The following is a 25,479-nucleotide window of genomic DNA, read 5'->3' as shown; positions in this document are numbered from 1 at the left end:
TGACAGGGCAAAAAAGGAAAGAAGGTCGTGAAGGCTTTCCTCATAAAAGGGTCATTACTAACAGCATCTTGACCTTTGTGTACAAAGGTTTCTCAAGAGTGAATGAATAAAATCCTTTCTTATATTGTGACTAATTAGGCAATGCTAGCAAACTTAATCTTAGCATCTTCTTGGTTAGTGGGTTAGTAATTTTCACTTCCAAGTGAGTAAAGGAGAAACATTTACCGGTAACCAAAACTTGACTTTTTTCCTTTCACTTCAGGTGAGGGCTAGTAAAACATTTGTAGGGATAACTTATTCTTTAACATTTCTTGTAGGGCTGAACTAGTCTGCTAATTTTGCGGGGTGGTGGTGGCAGCAGAGGAACCTACTATTTCACTGAGTTTGGCTTTTCTATTATTACTTTGGAATTTAACAGTACAATTATGGAAGACAGACAAAAAAATAAAATTTAAAAACAGCCTCTTTATTCATATGGCCATACCATAAGCAAGTTATTCTTTAGTAGGTTGTATATCATCTCATATTGCTTTGGAATCTTTCAACCCAATATTCTTCGTTCCATCACATTTTACGGCAAACGGTGCCAACAGTATGCAGTTTAATTTGTAACAATTTCCAGAGAGATAATTTAATCTAATCTGTAGCATTGCAATTTTAAGGACATACACCTGTATTAATTAGAAAACACTGAATTTATCTTGGGAAATTATATAATAATACCTCAGTATAAATTTAAAAAAATAGTAAGTGTGAAAATGGTACAATAGAGCAGTGTTTTTCAACCTTTTTTGGGCAAAGGCACACTTGTTTCATGAAAAAAATCACGCGGCACACCACCATTAGAAAATGTGTGCCTATATTGACTATATATAAAGTAATTCTCTTGAATAGGAATCAAATAAACACAAAGAAAGTAGTTTATAATTACTTTATTATGAAATAGTAAGTAAACAGAAATATGAAAAATTATAAAATACTTTATTTTTAAATCTTTCGAATTTTTCAATTTTCCCCACGGCACACCAGGCAACATCTCGCGGCACACTAGTGTGCCACGGAACAGTGGTTGAAAAACACTGCAATAGAGACACTTGGAAGAGAGATTCTTACTATCTCATAGCAGAGTTGGCACAATGACGATTCTCAAAACACATTAAAACTTGATTAGACTTACATCTACCCACACCCACCTTTAAACAAACATTCCCCACAACAAAGCTTAGGCTAGAATAAATCACAGACACTTAGCTTTGCAAGTAAGTGAAGATTGTACTCACAGAGTTTCAGGAGTTACAGCAAACAATTGTTGGCAGTAGAAAAAAGAAGGAAAGGTTCCAAACAAAAGAACAAAAGAACTTGATTTCCTTACAGAATAATCATGCAGTCTGCAAGCTGTAAAAATCTCTTATTTTGCTGACATGGTTTTCTTTCAGCAGGGAGCCATCTGCATGACTCCCTCCTTCCAGGAAGGCAGAGAGAGAAGGGAAAGGGAGGAAGAAGCAAAGGCTCCTGGGAGCCCGTCAAACCCTTCTCAATGGGAATTTAAGCTCAGTGCTTGGGTTAACCCTTTCATGCAAGTCAATAACTGTATATTGCAACAATAACAAATCTTGTTGATCTCTCAAAAAGCTAATCTTCACGTAGCAGATGATGATAATGCTGGGGGATGGGACAGATAAGGTTGGCAAGCTAAAACACTTCTGTATACCAAGAAGCAAGTTCCACTGAGTACAATTTATTTTAAAAGTTTATTATTTAATTAGTTTATGAATCACTTCCCATGAATTTAAAAAAACAGTAGAAACCCTACATAAAAAATAAACGCAGTCAAAAAACAACACCACCAGCACATACATAAAAATCAATCCAAACCCAAGGCAAGATACTAATTTGGATTAAGGTTTTAGAAGGCTTTCTCTCAGGACATGGCCAGTCTAAAACTCTCACTGCCCCTGACCATGTTCTCTGGGGCTGAGGGGGGTCCAGCAACAGGCTCCTTACACTAGCAGTGCAGGATGACAGCACAAACCATTTAAAATCGGAGAGAGAAGCAAATCATCGCCTTCTCTAGAAATTGGGCCTAGTCTTTCCTGCTCATATTTACGTGTGGGGGGGGGGAGCAATCTGCTCCCAAACTAGGACTAACTAGGCCCATTTTCAGGCCCATTTTCTTTTTCTGTTGTAGAGTTCTAGAAAGGGAGAGCTGCTGTTGCTCATTGCTCTTTTTTAAATAATTCTAAAAAAAAAAAAACCCGAGGGAAATGTGTGACAGAACTTATTTATTTGCGCGGGCCCAACACCGGTCCTTTCAAACCACCCTTTCCTACGGAAGCCGCACGGAGGACAACCTTCCTGCATCAGCGGCCGTAAATGGAACAGCTCCCAGAGAGAGAGAGAGAGAATGTGCTAACCGCTACTAGAGCCTTCTGCGAATTCCTCCTCCCGGCCCCCACCTTCGCTCTCAACTCATGAAAGGGGCACTGACGTCACCCGCTCACTCTCCGCGCGGCTCGCTTCACGTCACGCCGCGCCCCGCGCGCCGTCCCTGCCGCCGGGCCAATCACACGCGGAGAAGGTTACCGGCCTATTTCCACCCCTCCCTCCCTCTCTCCCTCCCTCCCCCTTCCCACAGCCTCTCTCTTTCGCCTGAGCGGAGGGGAGGAGATAGTGCGCGAGGCGTTTTTCGGGGAGGGGGGAGAGGGGGCGAGTCTCCAGGCGTCGACCAATATCTTCCGCCGCCGGGGGAGGGACTTCCGCCCGGAGCCGGAAGCGGGGCTCGTGGGTCTCCCTGGCGCTCTCTCTCTCTCTCTTTCCCTCGCGCTCCGTCTCTCTCTCTCTCTCTGTCTCTCCCTCTCATATGCGAGCGAATTGTCTCCGCTGCTTCTTGGCGCCCAAAAGCCCCGGGGCCCGGACACCCGCCGCCGCCGCCGCTCTCTCTTCCTCCTCCCGCCTCTCCGCGCCCTTCCCTCCCCGCTTGTCGCTCCTCCTCCTCCTCCCCGCCGCCGCCGCCGCCACTCCTCCTCCTCCCCCGCCTGGGCCCCGCTGCCGCCCCCCGCCGCCCTCTCTCTCCGTCTTTCTCTTTCTCTCTCTCACCCCTTCCTGGGATTCGGCAGCGGCGGCGGCGGAGGAAGAACGAGAAGGAGGCGGCGGCGGGAGACGAAGACGGAGGCCGAGAGAAGCAGCAGCGGCGGCGGCAGCGAAGGATCCCTCAGGCCGGCCTCCGAGCGCGATCCCTCCCGGCCCGCCGGGGCCTTGCTGGCTGTTGGCTTGACAGGTGAGTGGAGGCCGCGTTCAGCAGCAGTCAAGTGGCGGCAGCAGGGCCGCCGCCGCCGCCGCTTCCTCCCGTCACCGCCCCGAGCCGCCGCCATTTTCTCACCCGAGGCCGCTCGCGGTGGGGGGCGGGGCTGGCCGCTGCAGGGAACTGGCCCCGGTTTCGTGGCCTTGCTCCTGCCGGGAGCTCCGCACTGCGTCGGCTTCGGCCTGGTCGCCGGGAGGGAAGCGCTGGGCCCGGCGGCGGCGGCGGCATCTTCACGTGTTCCGTTTCGTTTCCTTCTCCCTCCTACACCCTCGGATTTGGGGGGGGGGGGGAGAGAAGGAGGTAGTGATCGCCCTTTTAAGTTGATCCCCGGCTGGCCGAAAACGGAGGACACCCCACCCCCATTGGGGACCCGCCCCAAGCGGCAAGCCAAAGCTCCCCCTCGCTTCGTTTCCTCAAGCTCCCCCCAAACCCCCACCGCCATAGTCCTCCTTGACTCACACCCTTATCTAAAGTTAGGAATTCAAACACACACGCCCTTCTTCCATACTTGCAATGGGTATGATTTAAGTGTGACAGGAGGGTGGCTTTCTACTGCTTTCTCAGCGTCTCCGGGCCGTGATTTTGATCATTTGGCGACTTTTGCCGAACTTTAAAGCAGGCAGTGAGTTTGCTGCAGCTCAGTTGAACGCGAGAGGTCTAGGGGGGTCTTGTGTCTAAATGGATGGCTCTCTGTAGCTCTGCGTTTGAAAACATGGTGAGAGATCGTCTGGGTCTGAAGTTCAGTAACTAAGAAGGTGGGAGTCTGAGCCTTCCTGATCGACTGAGGAAATATGTCAGTTCCGTGTACTCACTGCGATGAAGTGGATTGTGTGCTGCTGCTGCTGCTTTTCTTTTTCTTGCGAGTGTCATACTTTTTGTGCTATTTATCCTAACCTAAGAGTGAAATGAGTTTTTGGAACTCTTATGTTATGATGATACTTCATAACTGCTCCATTCCTGCCAACTTTCATCACTGCACAACCAGATCAGCCTTTTGCTGCTGAGGATACTGTGTACTGTATAAGAGATGTAATAACAGAGCCATTTAATAGCCACTCTGATAGGTTTCCTGTTACGCCATTTCTGGTTTCACTCTAGTTTCTCTAATTTAGCTATTTCAGGTGGCAACTTAGGTCTGCGTTGCTGGATGCTATTCATTTTAATAACAGTTTTGCCTAATAACATTGACCACTGTGATCAAGAAACCTGTGGCCTGCCACAACTCTCATCCCTGATCATTGGCAATGGTGACTTGGATTGATGGGAGTTGTGGTCTTCCAGATATTGATGGGCTACTTGTTTCTCTTCCATGACCTACAGACATTTGCTGAAAGTAAACTTTATGCAAATGCCTAGTCAACTGGTTACTCCTTTGAGGTTGTTGGGAGTTGTGACTTCAGCTTTTGTGTATAGATATACTAACAGAGTACTTTGTTAAAATGCTTTTTGGACAGTAGCATGGTTGCAATCACAATCTAGCTTGCAAATATGAGAGTAGACAGTATGTTGAATGCGGCTCATAGAGAGTAAACTAGATTTTTTTCCAAGTTATATAAAGGATTTCCTGTTTTGGTGTAAACATGGTACATTTGCATCATGGGGTGGATCCAGGCTAAGTTGGTTTCATTTTGTTCTCAATGAAATCTGGGACAAATTAATAATGACTTTACATATGTCCCTTTGATTTAAGTGCCACGCAGGCTGGATTTAGCCTTTGTGTTGGACTGCCTGTATACAAATTCTCTGCTTTCTATAAATTGTGAACGTTTATGAAATAGATCCTTCTATCACAAGGCCAGAATTTTGGTTCAGGACCAAAGCTGCAGGGACAGCGAGATTGAATTTTGGCAACCTTGAGATACAGAAGGTGAAGCCTGAATATTTTAGCTCTTGGTTTGTCGCTCATATGGTCTGGTTTTGTTGGACTTCATCAGAAGACTAAACAAATTTGTACTAAAAGCCTTTAGTCTGTTCAGAGAAGGGAGACTACATGTGGCATCATTCCAAAGACATTTGCAAACCACTTCAATACAATTCTTACTTGTCTCTTCCTTGTGTCTCCATGGCTGGTGCTTTCTTCAAACTTTTCAGTGGAACCTAGAGGCTTTCTGGGTATCTTTGCCAAAAAAACCCCCTTCAGTTTAATGTAAAACATCTGCTTATCTATTGTTGTTGTTGTTGTTATTTATTTATCACCATTATTATTATTATTATCATTATCATCATCCCCACCCTCTCTAATGTAAAGCTGATAAGCTATCTAACTGTTGGACTTAAGTAGTAAACACTTGTTCTGAAGCATGGACAGATCTCATTTGTTGCACCCCCCTTAAAAAAACAAAATCAGTTGACAATCTTTTGGTTTAATTTGTGTTTATATCGCATGGTCGGCGGTTCAAATCCCCGCAGCGGGGTGCGCTCCCGTCGTTCGGTCCCAGCGCCTGCCAACCTAGCAGTTCGAAAGCACCCCCGGGTGCAAGTAGATAAATAGGGATCGCTTACCAGCGGGAAGGTAAACAGCGTTCTGTGTGCTGCGCTGGCTCGCCAGATGCAGCTTGTCACGCTGGCCACGTGACCCGGAAGTGTCTGCGGACAGCGCTGGCTCCCGGCCTCTAGAGTGAGATGAGCGCACAACCCTAGAGTCTGGCAAGACTGGCCCGTACGGGCAGGGGTACCTTTACCTTTATATTCATGCAAACACCAAAATGCTGGGAAAGTATGGCTGTTAAGGGCCACACCATTAATACCATACTGTATTGCCTAAATAATCTGTTGAGGGTTTAGCCTCTTACATTTGCACTTGCCTGAGCGAACATGGAACGCCCTGGTGGGTACTGTTGGTTGAATTCGATTAAATTTTGAGAAACCTATACCTGCAACTCTCTGATCAAGCAACTTGTAATTGAACATGAGAAACTGACGGGAAAAGGAAAGGAAGCAATATGACAGCACACCATTTAGAAATATAGGACATCACCTAAAATTTACATTACGCCTATTTGGGGTTAATTTGTTAAGTGAAAAATGCAGAGTAACCAAATCAGAAAAAGATGTTCAAAGAAATCTCACCATAAGCATAACTGAGGGGCTAAACCCAAATCTTCAATAGTGGTATCTACGATTTGCTTTCTGTGGCAAAAAATAGTTATTTCTCATTTTAAGGTTCTTTTAGATTGACTAACGGTATATACTAGAGCTTCTTGCCACCTTTCCTCTAAGAAGCCTTTCCTCTAGTTGGCCTACATGGTGGTTCTCCTGCTCCATTTTACCCTTACAACAACCCTGTCAGGTAGGTTAAGCTAAGAGACTGTGTGCTTCTTTGCTGAGTGCAGATTTGAATCCTGGTCTTCCATATCCCAGGCCAACACTCTTAACTACTACACTGCAGTGGCTATCTTTATAAATTCTATTCTTTTTAAAATTAAAACAGTTTGTTGTGTTAGGTTCTACACGCCCAGTTTATACTAAGTGAGGCTAGTTAATGTTGTGTTTTGGTCTTTCAGGTAGACATTGGGCTGATGTGTACATGTGTGGGAAAAGATACATGTCCAGGTAGAAATTATTCAAATGCATTTGTAGCAAGTGTTTGGGAAAGCTGTACTTGTAGAATTTCTGACTGGATATTCACTTCATAATGCTGTGATGGAGCGCCACACATTTATAGATGCCAGGCAGAAATTCTTCGGTGAGTACATCACAAGTGTTGGGAGAAGGTGTACCTGTAGAATTACAGGTTTCCTGTTAAATGCACATATTAGCTGTCTGTATTAGTTCCCTATTTTAGGAAGAATTTGGTGATGCAGAAGCTCTTAATGCCTTCATTGAGAAATTTTATTTATTCCTGTAATTGCTCCTCCCTGTTTCCTTTCACTCTTAACTTCTGTCTTATATTCTCCTCCCAAACCGGCACTTCCTCTCATCCCTGTCCTGAATTAAAGAATTTCCTGGAAAATTACTGGTGCTAAACTGCAGGAGAGATAACACAAAATATTTAGGAGAATTCTTGATAATAGAATAATGGTTACTTTTACTAACCATTTTAGCTTTTATTTTAAATCTTAGGTGATAAAGAGTACTGATTTTGTTAAATAGCAGTAATATTACATGGTTTTGACCCAAAACTCTGGTACAAGCAAAGTCATTAAAAGTTGCTTGTTTTACTTGGCTCCAAATTGGAGAGTTAAAAAATGGGTTTGGCTCTTACGTTATGGTTTATGGTTGAGGATATTTTAATGAATACTTCCTGGTTCAATGCTGCTTGACTATTAATTGTTTCTAATGAAATACAGCAACTGAGATTTCATCCCTCTTTCCAAATATATTGTTCCTTTTTCTAGATGCCTGCTTTAGCCTGTTGATACCCATAATTATTTTTTGCTACTTGAGAAACAATTGGAAGCCTCTTCAACCCTTAAAGTGAGCAATGGCTATCTATTCTATCAGTGCAGGAGCTATGGTGATTACCAGTGTTAGAAATAAATCAGGCGCATTTTGCGACTCACGCATATGCAATTGTAACCACATGGAGATCTCTGGTTGCCTGGTTGGCAACTGGGGAAAGCAAAATGTCACTTAGAGAACAATTTGAAATATTGTAATTGAAGCTTGAGTTTGTTTTATTCTGGATTATTTTATTTGATTTTTTAATGTGTTGTAAACCATTTTGATATTTGTTCTTTAAAAGATAAAGCGGTGCAGAAATGATGCTGCCGATAATGATAATAACAATTAATAAATAATAAGTGCATTTAAAAATGCACCTAGACATTCTATTGCAGCAACTATAACCCATCTGTGAGGTACAATTTAGCGATTATATATTTCTAACATTGCTGACTAGGTAGCGGGGGTATTGTTTGATTCAGGCTCTGTGATGGAGGCCAAATTTGGCTGTAAACAACAGAAGTACATGGGTGCAATTCGTTTTGTTTTGTTGGAAATTTAAAATGTAAGTTATTTGTGAAGGACTGTAGCTCAGAACACTGCTTTGTATGCAGATTCAATCCCTGGCATTTCCAGTAGGACTGAAAATTCCTCTGTGCTTGAAACCCTGCAGAACAAGGTCCAATCAGCATAGACAATACTGAGCTAGTTGGACCAATGGTCTGGCTTGGTATAAGGCAGCTTCCTATATTCCTGTGTCTTAAGTATGGCATAGTACAGTCATACTTTGGTTTCCGAACAGCTTCGTTGTCAAATGTTTTGGCTACTGAACGCCGCAAACCCAGAAGTGACTGTTCTGGTTTGCGAACTATTTTTGGAAGCCGAATATTCAATGGGACTTCCATGGCTTCCGATTGGCTGCAGGAGCTTTGGTTTCCGAACATTTTGGAAGTTGAACGAACTTTCGGGATGGATTTTGTTTGACTTCCAAGGTACGACTGTAGTATGAATATCTTTTTTTCTGGACCTGGCAAAATAAAACAAGTAAAAGTGGATAATGCAGTGAATATTATGTGATTTCAAAATATTGTTTGAGATCCAAAGACCTGATTAGGCTCATGCAAACAGATTGTATTAGCCTACTGTTTTGTTTTTTACTTTCACTGGCTAACCCCATGCCTTGTTAAAAATGTATTTTGAAGTTTGCTATATAGTATGGTGGGAGTGATGTTTGTGGTGGGAGTGATGTTTCCCTTCTTTGGCTTCTTGTTACACCTTCAAGTCATTGTTAAACAAAAGTCCATCTGCTGTTCGGATTGCTATAGTTTTACTCTTTGAGAGCTGCTCTGTGTAAATGCAAGTGTTGGGTCATCGTGCTTAAATCACTTGACTGCTGAAACTGTTGCTACACCAAGATGGAATCCAGAGTTACAAAATGGGAAATGCAGGCTGGGAAGAGTGGCATGAGGATCTTTGACAATCATGATTTATTTATAAATACATGCTTGCACAGAATGGATGTGCATGGCTTGTATTGGCCTTAAGTGGCAGGCAAGCTAGAGCATTTGAGAAAATAGGCGGAAATTCTGCTTCAGTATGTGTGACACTGGGAGCAAGTACGTGAAACATGAACAGTCATCAGTGGTGGCAAACTAATTACCAGAAATACTTAACTATGTGTCACCCAAACTAAAACTTGGTTTAGCTTTTGACAAAACATGTTAGTCAAATGCATAACACATGGAGCACTGTTTTCCAAACTTGAAGTCTATGAAAACATCCAATTGTGCAACTTGCATGCTAAATTATAAATGTTGGTCCAGGCTACTGCCTCTCCTGTACAAAAGTCTAGGTAAGTTTAGCACAAGCTAGAAATTTTGTCTTTTCATATGCACAGTAATGTCAGCTTTATATACTCTGTAATCAGACTGTCTACAGCAGGGTTCTGTAATACTAAAATTTAACCTGATTGAAACAGGCAAAACTAGAATTCTGAACATGTATGAACGTTACTTAACACTTGTACAAAGGGTCACTTTGTGTGTGCTTTTAATTGTGGCATTGCCTTAGGTGCATCTAATGAAAATGAGAAGTTGTTCAAAAAATTAAAAGCCACAGTTGTAACTTGGTAGGCAAATCTGAGCATGGCAGATCAAAAGTCAGACCAGTGGTGACCCTGTTCATTTTAAGTTTACATCTATACTTTCAGGAAGTTGCTCTGATTTATTGAATACAGCATGATTTTGCTGCTCTGGTGTCTGGTGTGCTGCATGGCCAAATGATCTGCTATGGACATACTAAGCTCAAACTTTGAGAACAAGCTGTATAAGCCAGTGGAAGAAATTGGTGCAGAGAAGCAAAATGAGCCTTTTCTAGTATTGTAGAATGATTTCCACTGACAACATCATTCCCTTATGTTTAAACAGAAAAGAACAGTGATTTCCTTGTTAGCAAAGCTGTTTAAAGCTTGACACCAGTTGCCTGTATGGTGAGGTTCCGGCTTCATGTTATTTGCTGGTGAAGTATGCTGAACTGAATTGTATTGAGTTGTCCTCCCCATTCTCGTTGATTAAAATTAAAGGGCAGGGTGGTCTGAAACAGGGCCCAATGGTTGCTCAAGGTCTTGGCCCTCTGCAACATTTGACACCCATCCCTGCAGCGGTCTTCTGCTGCCTTCCCAAAGGCAGGTAAGTGAGTCGCTGGGCTTTGGGGAGGAAGTGTGAGGTCTCTGTCCTATAGTCCTCTCCTCTCTTCCCCAAAGCTCAGTTAGCACTTCCCCAGCTTTGGGAAGGAGATAGGAGGCCTCTAGGACCCTGCCAGAGTCTTGTGCCTCTTTCTCAAAAAACAGTGACTGACTCACTCACTTACCCGGCTTTGGGAAGGCTGGGGGAGGGACATCAAATTTTGGGCTCACTTCTCCCCCTCCCCATCAAGCCAGTGTGCCGCCTGCAGGTTCCATGTAAGAGTACTCTTGAGGCTGACTTGGTATGAAAATAGATATAGGGATTTAGATTTAGAACCCATCACTCCACATCCTTAATGACTACTTGACGTGTGATACAGAACTTTCATTACTTCATAAGCTGACGGTTGTTGCCACCATTGTGCTTCATGAACACTGCAATAAATTTAGCAACAATATAAAGGACAGGCTTTTCCTTGGTAGTGAAAAACAAAGAGCTCAAGATTTCCTAAAGGCTACTTAAAGCAACTGTCAGAAAGATATTGCTAGTCAGTAGTGTGTGAGCTCAGGCAGGTAATCTGTAAATGGACAGGACCTTAGCATAACTGGAAATACTGTGGTTGCATGTTGAAAACTCAGTTTCAGATACTTGGTATTATAACTAGTCTATCAACCTCAGTTGACCCAGAACAGCTTGATTAGCCTAACTAACCAACCCTCTCCTAGCATGCTACAAGGTTTAGTCACTTCTCTGTGCATTAGTGAAAAAGGTATACAAATGTAACTAAAATTTGTGTCCACAAGGGAAATTGTTGCATCCTGCTTGGAGGGCAAAGTAATTTTCTTGGAGGATGATATGCTTCCTAGTTTGCTATTTATCTCCATGAAATAATTTCCAACCAGTTATTAGTACAGTGGTACCTCGGGTTAAGTACTTAATTCATTCCGGAGGTCCGTTCTTAACCTGAAACTGTTCTTAACCTGAAGCACCACTTTAGCTAATGGGGCCTCCTGCTGCTGCCGTGCCGCTGGAGCACGATTTCTGTTCTCATCCTGAGGCAAAGTTCTTAACCCAAGGTACTACTTCTGGGTTAGCAGAGTCTGTAACCTGAAGTGTATGTAACCTGAAGTGTATGTAACCCGAGGTACCACTGTATAAAACGCTTTCCATCTAGTACATGGGTAGGGAAGCTTTTCGGTTCCATGGACCAGATCCTGCTGGAACAGGATTGCACAGCCAATGCAGGATTAATCTCTTTGCTCACATTTACAAGCCGGAGTCGCCAGTGATGTCTGCTGGTGGGGAGGTGCTTTTGGGAAAATGACCTCATGGGTGAAATTGTACCCTCTAGCAGACCAAGATTCTCCCCCAAACCTGGAGGTTCCCTGCCTGTGATCTAGCAGAACATTATAGTTTGAACTTTAGGTGCAGTGCTAATAGCAGCAAGGCACTTTTTATGTTTTTAGCTTTAGGAAACCCCAGATGAGCAGGCAATCATTGGAAGTGTAGCATGTTAGTAATGGCAAGATACTTGTTTGAAAAGCAAGTACCGTATTTTTTGCTCTATAAGACTCACTTTTCCCCTCCTAAAAAGTAAGGGGAAATGTGTGTGCGTCTTGTGGAGCGAATGCAGGCTGCGCAGCTATCCCAGAAGCCAGAACAGCAAGAGGTATCGCTGCTTTTGCTGCGCAGCGATCCCTCTTGCTGTTCTGGCTTCTGGGATTCAGAATATTTTTTTTCTTGTTTTCCTCCTCCAAAAACTAGGTGCGTCTTATGGTCTGGTGCATCTTATAGAGCAAAAAATACGGTAATTCATGACATCCTGCCAAGCAGTGGTGCAAATGTTTGCTACAATGGTCATAATTAATCATTCCCAGTTCCATAGACGATTGATATACCACTTCTTTTTTACCCAAGGCATTAACAGAAACAAAGCCTACCCTGTTTGTATTGCCACACGCTGCTCATCAATATGCTATTCCTTAAGATGAGTTCAAGCTGCTTAAAGTCACACCCTTATTTCAAAACCCAGTAAGGCTCAAGAGCTAATTATGCTATCACATTAAAAGACCAGTTCTACCTTTGAAGTCCAGCTATTCCTCAGAGTGCCTTTTTATCATCTTTGTCTGCTATACCTGCTGTGACTCTACCTGGCTGGAAGTACACTGGCCACAGTTACCTATGCCCCAGTAACTTCTTGTTAAGCCTTGCTGTGTTTTGTAATTAGGGCTGCCTTTGAAAATAGCCTGCAACCTAACTCGTCCAAAGTATGACTGCAAGCTGCAGCTGGGAGATTTCGATCATATTCATACCAGTGCTTTATCAAGTTCACTGGCTCCAGTCCATTATGAGGCCAAATTAAAGAGGGCACCTGAAAGATTGCTGCCTTCCACATGTACTGACCTGAATGTTAATGTCCTCTTCACAGACCTTCTTTTGGTCCCCTGCCAAATAAGTGAGCAGAATGACTAGCGGTGAGTCAGTGGGCCTCCTTGGTGCTGGCAACCCAGTTGTAGAATGCCCTCCCTGATGAGGCTTGCCTGGCACTGCCTTTATGGTCTCTTTGGTGCCAGGGGAATACTAGTTTAAAAGTTTGTACATTGTAACACACTGTTTATTTGCTTCATGTTTTTATCCATCCTGTAAAACTGGCTTTATCTGGAACTCCTTTAGCTCTGTTTGGGCATTGTATTCCAAATCAGTGTTAGAAACTCAGATATACCGTATTTTTTGCTCCATAAGGCGCACCGGACCATAAGGCGCACCTAGTTTTTAGAGGGGGAAATCAAGGGGAAAAAATATATCCCCCCCCCAGCCCCAAAGAGCAGTGGACAGGTCTTGGCTTCCTCTTTAGCCGCGCGCAACCTCTCCAGCTGGGAGAGGCTGCGCGCGGCTAAAGAGGAAGCCAAGACAGCGAGCGGGATCCATCCTTACTTTTAGGAGGGAAAAGGTGCGTCTTATGGAGCGAAAAATATGGTATAAGCTAGGTGCCAAATGGCTCCTTAAACCAGGGTTACAGTTGCCAATGTCAGGTTGCCATTTTGGGGCAAGATGGTTTTGCAATAAGACTTTTTGGTTCCTGAAATTCATTCTGATTGTACAGATAAAATATGATGGATAGAATTCTACAGGATGGGGTATATTAGTGTGTGAAAACAGTCAGGATCCAAGGTTCCCCTGGCATGCACCTCCAGATGGTGGAGACATCAGGCACCATCCTGGCCCCCAGGCATCTTCACCAGGTCGCAAGTGGCTGATAGCCAGGTGCAAAATGTGCCTGGCACCTGGCAAATATCAAATGCTGTTCCAAATGTTTGAAGAGGCCTATGCACCAACCACACGTATGCAGTGAGCACATGATTGACGTTGGTCTGATGAGGGTGCTTCTACATACCACTCCACTTGCTTTCTATGTAGCATCTTGCCTGATGAAGAAATGTAGAGAACTGACATTTTGGTTGGTCCCAATGAAGGTATTGCTCAGCTGTGGATCTTGACCTGTAAAAAACCCTCCTCTCGGGGTTCTTATCCCTAGGTTGCAAATACTAGGCCAGGCATCCCCAAACTCAGCCCTCCAGATGTTTTTTTTTTTACTACAGTTCCCATCATCCCTGACCACTGGTCCTGTTAGCTAGGGATGATGGGAGTTGTAGTCCCAAAACTTATGGAGAGCCGAGTTTGGGGATGCCTGCACTAGGCGCATAGAAGTTGAGGGGTATGGCCAGCACATTCCTTGCTGCCTAGCGACCTTTCACATGTTTGATACCCACAACTCCCTATGGCCTGAGCAGGGCTCTTTTTCACTGGAGCTGTTTTATAATATTATATTGTACTGTAACCGTGTTACTAGGTGGCCTACATAAATTCCATGAATAGAATAAAATGATAAATATAACCACACTGTGATATTCCTGTACGATGAAGTAGTATAATTCTACGAGGCACCAAAAAATTCTCATTTCTTTCTAATTTTACTCTAAATTCTTATAAAAGGGGAAGCAGCCTAAACATCTGTGGAATTGTTAGAATTTTTCTGAATGAGCAGAAAAGTAATTCAGAAACTGGTGTGGTGATGCTAGAGGGTAAAGGCAGAAGTTGTCCTGCCATGTTTCCTGTTATGCCCAGACTTTTAAATATGCAGTCAATGGGAACAAAACACGTTTATGCTAAAAAGGGCCTAAATTCCTGCTTCTCAGATCTAATGAAGTTTGTGAAACTCATACAGCTGCTTGGCCTTGCCTGGAACAAACACTGTACATTGGCCTCACTATGTGGTTGAACTTAGATGAGCACTCTCATTAACAAGTGGCATGGCTTCCATTGCCACCCCATAGTGGTGGTGACTCACAGCCTCTGACTTGCAACATATTCTCCAGCATGAGTCTACTACGTCAACATTAGAAAAATGTTCATAAGAGATGCTCAGTGCTGACTGAATTTTTGTAAACTGTTGAGCCCTGTACGTTTTCGGCAAATTTTAAAGGTTTCTTCTGTTGGTTGGTTGTGTTTGTGATCATTATCACTGAAAAGAGCTCTTGCCTCTTACACACCTTCTCCTTGCCCTGAGGCTGATTCAAAGGGGAAGATGGAAGTGAACTTTAATTAATCATTTGCACTTGTAGCAGCTGCCAAGAAGGAAAAAGCCACCCTGGAAACTTCTTTCTTATGTAGTTCATCTGGGGGCTCTGCAAAACCCTTGGGGGGGGGGGTCTACTGTTTGAGGGATTCAGTTTCCTAGTACTCAGAGAGCAGCCATTGCTTCACATGTTCCTGAGTTGATTCCGGGTAGCATAGAAGAAGTTCTGCCTAAGTTTACAGCAAACTCTGTTTTATATTAAAGGAAGTAAACTTGTGCAAAAGAGACATGGGTTTTGTTAACTTACAAATCACCAACATAGTTTTGTGATAAATGGTTGCCAGCTTGAGGTTTTTCTAATATTAACAGTTAAAACCTGTGAAGAGGAATCATTGATGAAAAGGCTCCTATGCAGTGTTTTCTATATGCTCTTTTTTGCCTCTTCAAAGTTATGCCAAAAGGATACCCAAATATGCATTTCCTTTGGGGGTTTCTTTATTGCTTTTTTATACTTGTAACCCCAGCATTGCTGTGCTTTTTCCTGTTTTACAGTGCAGTTCTGCGCATGTTGACTTGGAAATTAGTTCTGCAATATTCAGTAGAAATTACTTCCAGTAGAAATCTATTAGAATTGATGCCTTGAGGTCTAAGTTATGTTGATTTTTAAGAAGGTTTGTTGTGCACTGTTTTTGTTTTATTTAAAAAATATAGACTATAGCGTAAGTGGTGTATAAGATAAAAACAAAATAAAGCACAAGTTCTAAAAACAAAGCATTTCAGCAAACTCTGAAAGCAATGAAATCATTTTTACACATTCTAAAAACAATATAACAATTTGTTCAAATATATGATTGCATATAGATATTTGGGGATCCCTTCTGTGAAGAGGTGTTCGGTTGTTTTGTAGTCTTGGATGGTACTGAAACAGGCAATTTGCAGGTGTATGTTCCAGAGAGAAATGGGCTAGTAAATACTTCCATCCTGTTGACAATGCTATACTGAAATATATATTCAGAATTGTCAGGCAAAGTCATTTAAGTTCAAAATGCAAAGTTTTTTTGTGACATACCTTTGAAATTCATAGCTTCTGTGAGATGTGTTATAGGAAGCAACGTGATGGTGTGGGAAAGGCAAGCTTCTGTAGTTACTATATTCTGATTTACAAGGTTATGGTAACTTTAGTTCCAGGAGCTGAGAGTGTTCCAATGTGTTTTGGGGGGAAATTAAGTGGCTTTGTTTCTTTGTTTTAAAATCAAAGCTATCCATACAGCATCAAATTACTGAACTTTGTAACCATAAGTAGGGTAAATGAGTTGGAAACCGTTACAAAATTAACACGTTATGTGTGGAGTCTGGTAAAGCTCAGTCTGAAGATAGAGAAATTGATTCTTTGTGTTATAGAAACTAGGACAGGATACTTCTTGTAACAAACATATCAAACCCTTAACATACAGCTAGTCAAGCTCTGTAGTTCAGTTGCATTCCTTTCTTCTTGGTCTCATTTGATGCGTGTTTCATTAATGCGCTCAGGATTACAGCTTAAAACCTTAGTTTCCTTAACCGCTGTATCCAAACCGAAAGAAACACTACCTTGAATAAATGGAGTAAAATGAGACCAGCTTTTACTTTAGATGACATCACCTGAAGAAGTAATAATAAAAAAAAGTTAATGGTTAGTGTGATAGACAATTGGGCTAATGTGCAATTAGTCTTGAAAATGTTTGGTTATGACACAGTGCAGCCCTAATAATTTCAGGTGTCTTATAATAAAATCAGTAAGATTATTCCTGAAAGATGACTTGAAGAGGTACCTCTCAGATTAATTGTTGTAGGCCAGGAAGAGTGTGTGCGCACGTGCGCCTATCTGTTTGGAAAATGAAAGTTTGCTTTTGGTATATATTTCAATATAGAAATTAAACTTTGTAGTCCCTACACTAGTGGTGAACTCAAGTCACTTGGGCAAAAGAACTGCTGGGGAGACGTTTCTGTTGCACATTTACTTGTGTGCAGAGGTCTTTCCATTTCCCTTTTGGTTTCAGCCTCCTGTGCAGCTAAAAGCACTCTGAAGGATCTCCTGATCCTCTGGAATCAGTTTTGAATGAGGGATTAGAAGAAGAGAAATTAATTATAACCCTAGCACAAGGGCAAGCACCCTCTGCTTCTGCAGCTCAGTCATTTTGCAACTAAGACGTCAAGTTTTAAATTTATGATTTTATAATTGAAAAACTTTATTTCACAATAAAGTTTTTCAATTATAAAATCATAAATTTAAAACTTGACGCCTTAGTCTAATAAAGTTGAACATTATTTATAAATTTATATAATTCATAAGATAAATAAGGTTGCATTCTGCCCGTAAACCTATTCAGCTTGACACCTGGAGTTTTGTCATGTTTCTTTCCCGTATGTTAATCAAACCTTTTCAGCTGAAAAGTGATGCACTTCTCCAAATGGGTCTATTTTTAGAGCAAACTTAGTATGAATGTTTCATCTTGTGTCAAAATTGAAAATGTGGTTTAAATATTGGGTGTGATTAAGCAGTGTTCTCTGTACTCTTTATTAAGGTAAGCAGTTTCACATAGTGGTGCAGGAATCCTGCAAGAGAAAGTATGAATGAAAACTTTTCCAAGAGCGGGCTTTAGAGTTTTCAACATGTTGGAATCCTTTCGCTTGATCAAAGCTGCATTTTTAAATCCTTCGTTAATACCTCATTTCAGGTTATACCACCTTCCCATGTAGTTCCTCAACAGAAACTTGCTGCTAATGACAGTTCAGCAAAACTGATGAGTCACCAAGCTAATGCTTTCCAAAACAGCTTGATTATTAGTGTTGAGGCATTGAGATTTTATGCTTAAATGGGCAGCCAGCCGTTCTTGGTTGGATATTTCAATTTATCCCTTATTGAGGAAGCAGAATAGAGCAAAACTAAACAATGGTTGACCTGAACCTTTGAATCGGTGCCAGAATGCTAGTTCTGTTATTTGCTGCCTTAGAAGTGTTGAGCAACGATGAAGCCCCTAGGAAATGGCTTTACATTGGGCAGTAATGCTTGTTGTTGAATCTGCAGCTTGTCTTCCTGAAATAAATACTATTTTATTAGAGGAGGAAGACATTAAGAAGGCCTTTTTCATAAGGGACCGCAATCAAATTGGATTTGGTTTAAGCAAACATAAGAATCGATTTGGCATTCTTGCTTCACTCCGGCCTTTGGCTAGTGTATGGGGGGAGATAGCTGGTTATAGCAAGTTTCTTGGATTAAACTTCCCTCTTCTTACCTTGGAGCTGATTGCAAGGGAAATCTTTTTTGAAAACTTTATTTAATTAAAGCTCGTTCAGTTCTTGTTTTCCAGAGATCCTTGTTAGTAAGGGTTTGTCCCTGTGTTGTGATGAAATCGTTTTCAGTAATTCAACTGTACAAGCCAAAGTGTCACAACACGCAGTTGGTTCCTGCATCGTGGATTTTACTAAAGTTGCGTAATAATGACTTAAGAAGCAAGTATGTAGTCCAGTTTTGTCATTGGGGTGTCTATAAATGGTCCTCTTCTGCAGTCACTCTGAGCCAGAAGCTTATGATTCTTAAGTTGGCAGGTGGTGTTAGCATAGTTTCAGGCCCTAAATAGCAATCAATGTGCTTAATCATAAAACACAATGCAGTTAAGAATATAAAAATAACAATTGCCTATCATTCCTAATTGCTGATTTTTAGTACTGGCATCCTAATGCATTATTGATAGCAAACTGGACTGGTAATGGTTTCTTAGAAAGGACTGTGGTGGGTTATCACTGCAGCTTCCCTTCTCACCAGATTTCAGCATCGTGTGATGGGAGATAAAAGCCAGGCTGCATCATGAAGGGTGTGAGGACACAGCCGTTCAGGATCTTCCTGGACTTTTGTGACTTTCCATTGGAAATGAGGGGTAGTGTTTGCCCTAACAGTGAAGCATGGACAGTGGAGGAAGGGTACTGTGCCAGCAGCCACTACACAGACTTCTCAATTCATACCATTTTACCTTACTGTGTTTGGGCTTCCCCCAACTTTTCTATCATTGACAGTCCCCCCAGGAAAGGGGCAGCGGGGGGGTTCAACATAAGTTGATCATTAAAAGTGAACTATGAGACCATATCTTTACTACTTACAAGTAAAGAAATACTACATCATCCCCCAGACAAGCAGCAGCAGATGCACATAAATTGCCATCACTTGTAAAACAAAAAACTGGGTCTCATTGCCATGCATCAAAAGTGATAGACACACTAGTAAGCTGAATTCCCCTGGGAACATGACTCTTGAATGAAGGTCTTACTTTTGCACCTGGGTGCATGTCCGAAATGGTTGAATGGAAGCTCAAAATTCTTTAATTTCTAAACTTTCATTGATCACTATGGGATAATTTTTGTTACTGCCACTGTCTTTATTTTAAAAGCTATCTGAAAGATTTTAGTCTTTTCCTTAACTTTGGTGGTCTCCTAGCCACTACTCTGTGGTACAGTCAATGAGTGAAGAGCTTACGAACATCAGTATGTGCTTTGTTTTTGTGTTTAAAAGAAAAATCCTCTGGGGCTGCTTCTTGAACTTTGAACCAGGGCAACAGCCATTAGACTTTGTCTGTTGCTATGCACCTAGAATGCTGAGTTGTCTTTGGCAAAACCACAAAGCTGTTGGATTGTTCAGCTCTGTCACAGCTATTTGTATTGTCCGGAGCACTCTGACCGTGTTCAATTAAATGCAAGTCCTGTACAAATGTGATCCAAAATGGATTCTTTGTTGTTGTTCTTCTTCTTGTTGTTGTTGTTTGTTGTTGAAGGCTGCTAAATGTATTATCTGGAGTAGCTTGGAAGGCCTCATCCCTTCAGATGATTTACTATAATATGAGAATATTTTAATTAAATACAACCAGTAATGTGATGATAGGAGCTTTGCTTTGGAAGCTACTGCAAGCCTCAGCAGTGAAAAATGTAAACTGTGGAGACATCCATTAGGCGTCCAATGATTATGTTATCACTAGAGTTAGACTGTCATCTACAGAGGCTTAGCTTCTGAAGCACAGTTCTTATTGTCACAGTACTGACGACATCTTCAGTAAGCTGTCTTTCCTAAAAGATAGTTTAAACCAGGGGTTGTCAACCTGGTCCCCACCGCTCACCAGTGGGCATTTCAGGATACTAGGTGAGCGGTAGGAGGTTCTACGGCACAAGCTGAATCCTCCTTCTAAAGAGTGCTGGTGGGTGGTAAGGAAATTTTACCATCAAGAAAGATGCATTAGTGGGCGGTAGGTATCAAAAGGTTGACTACCCCTGGTTTTAACAGTTAAATGAGTCTGTTTCCCTACCTTCTCTCTCAGCTTGAGGCCAAGGATAAACTAGAACTGGGGGCCCAGCCAGATCACCAGAAGAAGCTAATGTTCCTGCCAAGACTGAGCATGGAATAGAGTGGCAATGGCTGGTGTAAAAAATAGAGACCTCCATCTATTGCGTGGCACTCAGCTCTCAAAAGCTGAGTGCTGGTAGCTTAGCATCTGTCTGATCCTTACTTGAGGCAGGGAGGACAACTGCAGTGCCAGGTTGCTAGACGTAGAGATGGGGGAAAAAACTTAAACCAGTAATTCCAGTACTAAGTGGTAGAGTGCACTAGTGTGCCATGACAAGTTTGTTTGTTGGTATCATGTAGCATAAGGTTTCCACCCACTGACCCTGAGAGGCAACTGTCTTCAGTCACTGTACTTTCTGAGTTGGTTATGGCTTTTTCTGAGAAGCTGCCATCAAGGTGGGTATTTGTGTCATTCCTTTGCATAAAATGGCATTTTTTTATGTGCATGCCTCCAGAGGAAGGGCCCAGAACAAGTAAATTTTTAGAAAGGAATAGTCTTAACATGTTTAAGGGATAGTTGCCTATCACTGATTTTAAAGGCAACCTTCATCTTTTTTTATTACACTGGAAAAAATAACTCAGAATATTAATTTCTGCAATAGGCAGTTCATGTTGTGCTACTAATGAATGGAGTATATTTTGTGATTTTACTATTTTATATGGTTTTGGTTTATTGTACTTTTGGTTTATTGTACCTTTATTTGGTACTTTGAGTGCCTTTGGCACCCAAAGCAGTATATCAGTAAACTATAATGGAACACAGATTTCCTCCATGTAACTAACTGAACTTTGCACGAGTCTCTGACAAATTAGGAAGTCTTATCCAGTAACTAAGGAGCAACTTAGATTTTTTTTTTAGAGAAAGAAGTGAAGCCTACTCCCAATTGCAACAACAATGCAGGTGGGTCGTGCCCACCCCCTGGAGTCTTTAGTAAAACTGTTCTAGATACAATCAAAATTATATATTACATATCTGCGCCATGTAAAAGTTGCAGGTGGATTTCAGATTTCATCATAGGCAGTACTTGATTGCTGCCAGCAGTTTGTCATGTCCTGTACATGTCTGTACAGTTTTTTCAGCTTTGAAGATGGAAAACTGGGTCACAACCTATAGAAGCCCTTCCAAAATATCTGCTCTTACAGGATGCTTCCGTGAATATGAGGAAGGAACCACACTAAGATGTCTGTAACTCTGAACTTTTATCCTGTTTAATACAATTTGCCAGCTACAGTTTTTTTGTGGCCATTTCTGAAAGCTGCCATTTTGAAGTTTTCATTATTAAGTACCATTAGCTGACATCTGATCCTGGAGCTTAGAACAAGCAAGCTGAAAGGCCTAGCAAAGTGGGGTTAAGTAGTAGTGACCTAGGAAAGAAGGGACTGTGGACATGAAAGAAAGCACAGCAAAACAAGCGATTGGATTCAGAAGAGGCAATTGTCCAGAGGAAAGATGATAAGGGTAGAGGTGGGAGAGAGAATCAGGATCTGAAAAAAGTGAGGAATCACATATCTGAAATACCTAGGTAGATCTTTGACTGCAGGCCTCTTGTACATTTAATGTTTTAGTAGTTGTTAGTAAGGGCAGAGTGAAAAGTCTTTCCATTTTGGCCTTAAAATGGACAATAATGGTTTGTTTACAACACTGTCATGGAATATGAGAGAGAGCTGAGAAAATCTCCACCTCCTGAATCTAAACATTTCTTGGCTGCTGTGTAGCAGCGGAAAACAGATGCCTGCTAGCTGTGCAAGGTGTAATGTGGTCTGTTAATGATATACAAACTGCTAACATCAAAAGGGAGAATAAACAGTACTCTAGTGCCGCTTCCTATTCAGAGATGCGCTTTCTCCCTAGGCAGAGGGTGGTGAGAATGAAAGAGTTGCTGGCATCTTTTCAGTAGCTTATTAACCAAAAAAAAAGGCTTTGCTGGCAGGATGTTTACCTCTGTATAGCAATTATGATAGTGAAAGGGAACATCTTAAGTGGCAAGAGTGTGGTGTTTTGCCTGCATCAGTTTGTCTGTCTGGTGAGATACCTGCCTGCAGATAGGAATTTTAGGACTGGCTACAGTGTGGAGTGTTGTTTGCTGGCAGAGTGGATACAGCTGAGGTGTGGGTATGGTCCAGAACTTGATATAAGGATAGGCTCGTCCACAGATGATAGGGTCAACACCAAAGGAAATGTTTCGAAGACTGACAGGCCCTGGATTTGCTTCCTGGTGACCCAGTGATCAGCTGATCAGGAGAGAGAGGAATTTGAATTAGATGCTGGCAGTTCACAGTCAGATAGCGATAGGGACTATCTGAGAGAGTGCACGCTGGAGATTGTCTGTGGGTTAGATGGGGGCCTGGAATTAGGGATAGAGACCCCTTCTGCCCACCCAAACAGAAAGTCCCTGACTACCTGAGTGGGGTCAGATAGTGAACTGGCAGAAGGTAAGACGGGATTGTCTGTGAGCAGGCAAGGTTCTATCTACATGAGGAGAAGGGAAAGATTCAGAAAGGGACTGGGAGTGTTAGACAATAGCTATCCTAGAAAGAATTTTAGCAGTGACAGGTTAAAAGCATGAAGTTACTTAAGAAAGATCTTAAATATCTCTGTAAAGGGTGTTCATTTGAAACAAAGTGTTGTGCCTTTCAAAAGTAACAATTAAGCTTTAACCTCTTTAAATGTAAGCAAGTTCTTGTTTTGTTCTAAAAGTGCTTCATCCTTTCATAGATCCTTTGGGTGAAAATTAAGTGATCACACGTTCCCCTTCACCTAATCATTACACCTTGCTAAAAATAGTAAATTGAAAACCTCTACTATGGGAAAACATTGAGCCGTCTGATTTGGTAGTGCTGGTCAGTCCAGAATAAGACACTGCTTATTCACAACTTGATTGTGGATGAAGGGGGCTGACTTGGCATGTGTTACCAATGCTTGGATGGATGAGCTGGGTGAGCTTCATCTAATTAAACTGTACCCTTTTGGGTCCTCAGTACAACACCAGGCTAGATGGAGGATATGTGTGTTGTTATGGTCCAAAGAAGCACCATCTCCTTTACCAGAAAACCTCTTGATCTTAGGATGATTTAGGATGCTAGTCTATCAAAAATCCTGTTGTCCACCAACATCCCTGATGAGGTGCCCAAGACAGTCTTTGGCATTGTTTTTGGCACTTTCTGCATGCATGCGGAGATTGCTCTTGGACCGCCATGTAGCTTCATGGTCTCCATGACAACCATACAGCTAATGGTCATAGAACCAACACATGAGGCAGGGCATGCCCTTTATGTAGTCTTTGACCCAAGTGATATGAGGGAAGGTCCAGATGTAACCGGGTGGGGTGTGGGTGTGCAATGCAGTCCCTTGTCATGGTTGGAACGTTACCTGGTGAAGTTTGGACTGGTAGTGGCAGTTTCCCCTGTATGGGTGATGGACCCATTTGGATGCCCTTCTCTCAGGGAGTTGTCCCTGTTGCCTTCAGATAGGGGTGGTATGCCCACTTCTAAAGAAATGATCCCTGAACCCTTTGGACTGGAGTAACTATCAAGCATTCACAAATACCCCCTTCTTGAGGAAGGTGGTGGGACATCTGCAAGCATTCTTGGATAACACAAGCATTCTTGGATCCGTTCTAGTCTGGGTTCCAATCTGGCCATGGTACAGAATCACGTCTCGCTCTGCATGATGGATGACCTTTACAGATAGTGGGACAAGGGGAGTGTGACTTGCTCTTCCTTCTTGATTTTTCTGCAGCTTTCAGTGCCAAATCACAATAGTGCGGCTATCTGGAATGGGTATTGGGGGCATTGTGCTACAGTGGTTCTGGTCTGCGCAGGGTACAGAATGCAGAAGGTAGTGTTGGGAGAGTGTTTTTCATCCCTTTGGCAGTGGCATGAATGAGAGACAAGAAGCTGAACTTGAATCCTGATAAGATGGGCCTTGCTCCATTGAATGCTTTCAGCTTATGCAGCAGAGTCTTTAGAGCCAAGAAGTTCCTTGCTGAAAATTCAAAAGTAATGTGTTTTCAGTACAGAACTGAAATCTATGATTCTGAATTATCTTTCTCTCTTTTTTTTAAACTGGCAAATTATTTATGGAATGGTCTTGATCAGGAAGAAAGGAACTCCATGTTGTCTTCTGCTATAGTAGATTTGACCAAGAAAGGAGAATGGATTCTCCATCATTGCAAGTAAAAATTGTCAAGTTCAAATGCAAAAATGACAAATTTCATTTAAAAGAATTGGTGTGCTGGTTTTTTCACAAGATGAAATGAGATAAGTCGTCTTAGCACAAACATCTGTGAAGCAGAAATATAGTATTCACCATACACAACAGTTTCTTTGCAATTGATTTTATTTTTTTCTTGGGGATTGTTCTTGATTATTTATATTGGCTTCAGTTATTGCTTTTCGTGATTTAATATTTAAGATATGGTTTGTTATAGCTGGAAAATGCAATACAAATAAGAAGAATAAGAAGCAGCAGCCTGGGAGCTGTGATAGAGAAATGTGATACAGTTATTCCCCTATGCATAGAGCTAAACACAGCTTCATTGGAAAGGCTGAGGAAGATCAGTGAAACCAGCATATGTTGTATGTTGCAGTGCAGCTGTTCATATTAGCCAACAGTGCTTTCTTTGTAAATTTCAAAGAGCTGATGTTTCCTGCTAAAGTGGGTTTCAGGGTACCGAACCAGGAGCATTGGTGAAAGGCTTGTGTGTTCCAACGTTTTTTTCTATAGCACTTTCAGTCATGCTAAATACTTGTTGCAGCAGCTGCCTCAGAAGGTTTAATATTGTGTTAATCCGATTTTACAGGCGGCAAAGTCATGATAGGTACTTCATTTATTAAATTTGAATTACGAATAATTTCTTATGACACCTCTCTCCAGCCAAGTAGCGATCTTACGGCTGAGCAGCAATTTGACCTCCCTCCTCTACGTCCATCATTGTAACCCAGCCTTCCTCCACTTGATGCCAGACATTTTAGACTTAAAGCTGCCTAAACCTCTTACCATTAGCTATGCCATTTGTGGCTGATGAGAGTTGTAGTCCAAACATCTATCCACCACACCACACTGTTATCCTAGTGCTTCATTCAAAATCCCTGTGTGGGAAAGATACTTGGCATTTGTGCCACCCATCTTCTTTGTCGTAGGGTAAATTGTATAAATTGCAACGAT

At 42.1% G+C, this 25,479-nt stretch overlaps 1 protein-coding gene across 1 annotated transcript in view; it reads left to right on the top strand.

The window, feature by feature from the left end:
* The first annotated feature begins 2,746 nt into the window (after nucleotides 1-2,746).
* Nucleotides 2,747-25,479, top strand: part of LARP4B (La ribonucleoprotein 4B) — a 57,826-nt gene continuing 35,093 nt past the window's right edge. The window contains exon 1 of the mRNA XM_028750138.2: nucleotides 2,747-3,277. The gene's annotated coding sequence lies outside the window, so the exon portion shown is untranslated. The remainder of the gene's footprint in view (nucleotides 3,278-25,479) is intronic.

Source organism: Podarcis muralis, chromosome 12, assembly GCF_964188315.1.
Source record: "Podarcis muralis chromosome 12, rPodMur119.hap1.1, whole genome shotgun sequence".
NCBI classification, from domain to species: Eukaryota; Metazoa; Chordata; class Lepidosauria; order Squamata; family Lacertidae; genus Podarcis; species Podarcis muralis.
This window is presented reverse-complemented; position numbering and strand designations above follow the sequence as displayed.